The sequence below is a fragment of the Salvelinus namaycush genome, chromosome 39 (genome assembly GCF_016432855.1).
Source record: "Salvelinus namaycush isolate Seneca chromosome 39, SaNama_1.0, whole genome shotgun sequence".
Lineage (NCBI taxonomy): Eukaryota > Metazoa > Chordata > Actinopteri > Salmoniformes > Salmonidae > Salvelinus > Salvelinus namaycush.
Window position 1 is genome coordinate 2483845 of NC_052345.1, and position 7172 is coordinate 2491016.

Below are 7172 nucleotides of genomic sequence, written 5' to 3' on the forward strand. Positions count from 1 at the left end.
TTGACAAAATTAATGCATTATGGTTTTAAGGAGGTAGCATTGAATTGGGTACAGTCATATCTAACTGACAGGAAACAGTCCACCTATATCATTTTCTTCCCCTCATGTGTTAAACTGTGGAATACCGCAGGGCAGCTGCCTTGGGCCACTTCTCTATTTAATATATACCAACGACCTTCCCTAAGCCTAAGCTGAAACTCAAGCTACTATATTTGCAGATGATACTACAATTTATGCAGCAAGTCAATCGGTGCAACAGGTACAGCAAGCTTCACAAGGAGATTTGGAGAATATTAGGGAGTGGGTTTGCCAAAACAAACTTGTTTTAAACACCAAGAAAACCAAAGTTATATTGGTGTGTTCCACTAGGAAAAGGCCAAAACAGCATGGGATACAATTAAGTATGGGAGGAGTACAAATTGAAGAAGTGGCAGAAACCAAACTATTGGGAGTGCAGCTAGACAACTGCTTATCATGGTCGTCTCAAATAACTAATCGATGTAAAAAAATATATATTAAAACAGCATGCATAATCAGAAGGATAACTAAATATGTCCCAGGAAAAAGTCTTCAGCAAATAACACAAGCATTAATTGAGAGTCAGGTGAACTACTGTTCTGTGGTCTGGGGAAATGCATCATCAAGTTAAGTTAGGAGGCTGCAGAATGCACAGAACAAAGCAGCAATGATTGTTTAAAGGTGGAGATATGGTTCTTCTGTTGCAGTCATGCGCAATGTTCTTGGTTGTTCATCAATCGATAAGATAATTGAAAAAAACATGCTTATTTTATAATATACATCATTTAAAGCAGCCAAGTTCTATTCACAAGAGTATTCAGTTGGTAAGAGACAGACATTCAGTAAATACTAGGAATAGATTGTCCACCATCTATGTGTTGTCCAGACAGAAAAGAGAAATAGGCAAAAGAACATTTCGATTTAGAGCAATAAAGAATTGGAATAAATTAACTGAGCAAACCAGAAACCTTTCAATATATACATTTAAACATTTTAAAACGATTTAAATATAATACATAGAAATGTTGTGGGACATCAGTAGATGAAGAATCAATATTTTTTAGATTGAGTATTTATTGGGTCATTATGTTAGTATATATGTATGTTTGTAATAGTGTGTTATATGTGGAAATGTGTTCGTATTATAAATTGTATTTTAATGTTTATTAAGTACTCTTGGAAGATTAGTCCAAATGGGGACTAAAAGAGATCCAAATCAAATCAAATCAAAAGATAGACAGCTGTCCCTGATTGAGAACCATACCCGACCAAAACATAGAAATAAAGAACAGAGTATCCCACCCGAGTCACACCCTGACCAACCAAACATAGAGAATAAAAAGATCTCTAAGGTCAGGGCATGACAGTACCCCCCCCCCCCCCCAAAGGTAAGGACTCCGGCCGCAAACCTGATACTATAGGGGAGGGTCCGGGTGGGCATCTATCCTGGTGGCAGCTCCGGGGCGGGACGCAGACCCCGGACTGGGGACCCTCGCCGCAGGCCCCGGACTGGGGACCCTCGCCATAGGCCACGGACTGGAGACCGTCGCCGCAGACCCCGGACAGGGGACCGTCGCCGGGGGCTCCGGACTGGGGACCGTCGCCGGGGGCTCCGGACTGTGGACCGTCGCCGGGGGCTCCGGACTGTGGACCGTCGCCGGGGGCTCCGGACTGGGGACCGTCGCCGGGGGCTCCGGACTGGGGACCGTCGCCGGGGGCTCCGGACTGGGGACCGTCGCCGGGGGCTCCGGACTGGGGACCGTCGCCGGGGGCTCCGGACTGGGGACCGTCGCCGGAGGCTCCGGACTGGGGACCGTCGCAGGTACAGGATGAACCGGGCTGTGGGGGAGCACTGGAGATCTGGTGCTTAGAACTTGCACTGCTCCTCGTGGCCGAATGCCCACTTTCGCCGGTCACGTGCGGAGCGCAGGCACAGGACACACTGGGCTGTCACAGCGCACCGGAGACACAGTGCGCAGAGCCGGCGCAGGATACCCTGGGCCGAAATGGCGTACCGGAGACCAAAAGCGCTGAGCTGGCACAATCCGCCCTGGCTGGATGCCCACTCTAGCGTGGCACTTGCGGAGAGCTGGCTCCGAGCGCACCGGGCATTGCTCACGCACTCGAGACACCGTTCGCTTTACCAGATAACACGGTGCCTGCCCGGTCACTCGATCCTCGCGGTAAGCACAGGGAGTTGGCTCAGGTCTATAACCTGACTCTGACAATCTCCCTGTGTTCCCCCCCCCAAAAAATTGGGGGGCTGCCTCTCGTGCATACTTCGTCATGCCAACTCCTCGTATCTTCGCCGTTCCGCCTTTGCTGCTTCTCACTCCTCTTTAGGACGACGATATTCTCCAGCCTGTGCCCATGGTCCCTTGCCTTCCAGGATCTCCTCCCATGTTTGTTTCCTCCAGAAAACGCTGCTTTTGTGGTGGCATGTTCTGTAACGCTCGTCTAAAGAAGTAGACCAAGGTGCAGCGTGGTAAGTGTTCATGCTCTTTAATACTCAGAACACCAAACAAAAACAACGAAAGGAATAACGAACATCACTTCTGCAGGCTTCACAGAGCTAACAAAAAACAACATCCCACAAAACTAAGGTGGCATAACAGGCTGCCTAAGTATGATTCCCAATCAGAGACAACGATAGACAGCTGTCCCTGATTGAGAACCATACCCGGCCAAAACATAGAAATAAAGATCATAGAGTTTCCCACCCGAGTCACACCCTGACCAACCAAACATAGAGAATAAAATGATCTCTACGGTCAGGGCGTGACATATCAGTAATATCAGTCAGTTAATATCAGTAATATCGGTCAGTTAATATCAGTCAGTTAATATCAGTCAGATAATATCAGTCAGTTAATATCAGTCAGTTAATATCAGTCAGTTAATATCAGTCAGTTAATATCAGTCAGTTAATATCAGTCAGTTAATATCAGTCAGATAATATCAGTCAGTTAATATCAGTCAGATAATATCAGTCAGATAATATCAGTCAGATAATATCAGTAATATCAGTCAGTTAATATCAGTCAGTTAATATTAGTCAGTTATTTTCAGTCAGTTAATATCAGTCAGTTAATATCAGTAATATCGGTCAGTTAATATCAGTCAGATAATATCAGTCAGTTAATATCAGTCGGTTAATATCAGTCGGTTAATATCAGTCAGTTAATATCAGTAATATCGGTCAGTTAATATCAGTCAGATACTATCAGTCAGATACTATCAGTCGGTTAATATCAGTCGGTTAATATCAGTCGGTTAATATCAGTCAGTTAATATCAGTCAGTTAATATCAGTCAGATAATATCAGTCAGTTAATATCAGTCAGTTAATATCAGTCAGATAAATATCAGTCAGTTAATATCAGTCAGTTAATATCAGTCAGTTAATATCAGTCAGATAATATCAGTCAGATAATATCAGTCAGTTAACATGCCCTTTATGAATTAAACACACAGGTATACTTTGACTGTAGCTTAGGCCTGCATTAGTTGATGTATTGTATGGTGAGGTAGCTTGTCATTAAGCAGTGCAATGTATTTTTATATATATGACAAATAAACCAAACTTTGAACCTACAAACACAGGCCCTGATATAACAGCTAAAACACAGGCCCAGATTTAACAGCTAAAATCACATTCAAATCAAATCAAATGTATTTTTCAAGCCTTTTTTACATCAACAGATGTCACAAAAGTGATTATACAGAAACACAGCCTAAAACCACAAACAGCAAGCAATGCAGATGTAGAAGCACGGTGGCTAGGAACAACTCCATAGAATGGCATGATGAAACCTGGAGAGGAACTAGTCTCTGAGGGATGGCTAGTCCTCTTCTGACTGTGCCGGGTGAAGATTATAAGAGTACATTGCCATTAAAGCCAGGTCGTTATTTTATTTTTTGTATTTAACCTTTATTTAACTAGGCAAGTTAATTAAGAAAAAAAGTATTATTTTACAATGACGGTCTACCTTGGCCAAACCCTACCTTAACCCGGACGACACTGGGCCAATTGTGCACCGCTCTATGGGACTCCCGATTACGGCCGGTAGTGATACAGCCTGGGATCAAACCAGGGTCTGTAGTGATGCCTCTAGCACTGAGATGCAGTGCCTTAGACCGCTGCGCCACTCGGGAGCCCAAGATGTTAAAAGGTTCATAGATGACCAGCAGGGTCAAATAATAATCACAGTGGTTATATAGGGTGTAACAGGTCAGGGTTAGGGGTGGGTGAGGGCCTCAGATTTCCACTTCATTACATATAGCCGGGCAGTTGCAGATGGGTTATTAGCAGTTGTGGGCGGTTGCAGGTGAACAAACAGCTGAGCCGCTCACCACCAGCGTGCGTGGTGCATGTCGTTGGTGAGGATCAGTGCTTGGTGTGGATCGGTTTAATGGTGACATCATGTGTCCAATAGTCAGAAATACAAGAAACAACAGCAGAGAGAAAATAGTTATGAATCAATGTATTAATAGTTGATCAAATAGTCAATTTATTTATTATCTTAAACTTTGAGCATATTTGCAACATGACGCCAACTTATTTGCAACTGTATTGACACTGAACCACAATATAAAAACTGGAAAAGGTAAACATGTACTTAATGTATCTAAAATAGATAATAATGAAAAATGTGATAAAACAATGAATATCATGACACTGAACAATATGGTATTATGTAATAGCAATACAAAGTAAATCATTATTAAACAGGAAACCTGGTCCAAGAGCTAGAAATATGAAAAAGCTGTTAGTTACACTATATATAAACACAGTATGTGGACACCCCTTCAAACTAGTGGATTCGGATATTTCAGTCACACCCGTTGCTAACAGGTGTATAAAATTGAGCAAACATCCATGCAATCTCCATATGCAAACATTGTCAATAGACAGGCCTTACTGAAGATCTCAGTGACTTTCAACATGGCACCGCCATATCAAGCCACCTTTACAACAAGTCAGTTTGGCATATTTCTGCCCTGGGTCAACTGTAAGTGCTGTTGTAGGGAAGTGGAAACTTCTAGGAGCAACAACGCCTCAGCCGCGAAGTGGTAGGCCACACAATCTCACAGAACAGGACCGCTGAGAGCTGAAGTGCGTAAAAATGGTGTGTCCGCCTCCCGGGTGGCGCAGTGGTCTAGAGCACTGCATCGCAGCGCTAGCTGCGCCACCAGAGTCTCTGGGTTCGCGCCCAGGCTCTGTCGCAGCCGGCCGCGACCGGGAGGTCCGTGGGGCGAAGCACAATTGGCTTAGCGTCGTCCGGGTTAGGGAGGGTTTGGCCGGTAGGGATATCCTTGTCTCATTGCGCTCCAGCGACTCCTGTGGCGGGCCGGGCGCAGTGCGCGCTAACTGAGGGGGGCGGGTGCACGGTGTTTCCTCCGACACATTGGTGCGGCTGGCTTCCAGGTTGGAGGCGCGCTGTGTTAAGAAGCAGTGCGGCTTGGTTGGGTTGTGCTTCGGAGGACGCATGGCTTTCGACCTTCGTCTCTCCCGAGCCCGTACGGGAGTTGTAGCGATGAGACAAGATAGTAATTACTAGCGATTGGATACCATGAAAATTGGGGAGAAAAGGGGATAAATTAAAAAAAATATATATATATATATAAAAAATATAAAAAAATGGTGTGTCCTCGGTTCCAACACTCACTTCCAAGTTCAAAACTGCCTCTGGAAGCAACATCAGCACAAGAACTGTATGTCGGCATCTTCATGAAAGGCGTGTCCATGGCCGAGCAGCCGCACACAAGCCTATGATCACCATGCGCAATGCCAAGTGTCGGCTGGAATTGTGTAAAGCTCGCAGCCCTTCGACTCTGCAGCAGTGGAAACGCGTTCTCTGGAGTGATGAATCACGCTTCACCATCTGGCAGTCTGACAGACGAATCTGGGTTTGCGGACGCCAGAAGAACGCTACCTGCCCCAATGCACAGTGCCAACTGTAAAGTTTGGTGGAGGAGGAATAATGGTCTTGGGCTGTTTTTCATGGTTCAGGCTAGGCCCCTTAGTTCCAGTGATGGGAAATCTTAATGCTACAGCATACAATGACATTCTAGATGATTCTGTGCTTCCAACTTTGTGGCAACAGTTTGGGAAAGCCCTTTCCTGTTTGAGCATGACAATTCCACCGTGCACAAAGCGAGGTCCATACAGAAATGGTTTGTCGATATTGGTGTGGGAGAACTTGACTGGCCTGCACAGAGCCCTGAACTCAACCCCATCGAACACCTTTGGGATGAACTGGAACTCTGACTGCAAGCCAGGCCTAATCGCCCAACATCAGTGCCCAACCTCACTAATGCTCTTGTGGCTGAATGGAAGCAAGTCCCTACAGCAATGTTCCAACATCTAGTGGAAAGCCTTCCCAGAAGAGTGGATGTTGTAATGAGATGGAGCCATCATGAGGTTGCTACAACCTAGCCTATGAATTCAATTTACAATGTAGGTGCACACAGGTCGAGATAACATTTTGAGGCGACAAACAGTGACACATGGACAGACAGTTAAACATGGAATACCACCTTGCACACTCTTGACTGTATCTAGCTGATCTAGGGTGTAATCATCAGTCCAACAGTTTCAAATTACAGTTTCTATTGGAAAAAAGTCAGGTATGTTTATCCCCATTTCGTTCTGTTTGCTTCTGTTTTAAGAAACGTCGGAATGAATACACCCCGGATCACGGGTAAAGAAAGTTCACTTTCATAGCAGCCACGTTGTATTCCTTCTTGCATCTATGCACTCTCCTCCTCTCACCTTTTCCCTTTGCTTGTGGATATCAATGCACAACCCCATCGAATACCTTTGGGATAAATTGGAATCACCCAACATCAGTGCCCGACCTCACTAATGCTCTTGTGGCTGAATGGAAGTAAAGTCCCAGCAACAATGTTCCAATATCTAGTGGAAAGCCTTCCCAGAAGAGATAAGGAAGTTATAAAAGCAAAGGGGGGACCAACTCCATATTAATGCCCATGAATTTGGAATCAGATGTTCAACTAGCAGGTGTACACATACTGTAAAAAAATCTGGAAATGGCAAAATCCCATAGAACAAGAGCAGAAACCTAATATGAATCTACATAGAGTAAACTGAAAAGTGGGCTTTTTGTGTTATAGAAAATCTAGAAATGAATC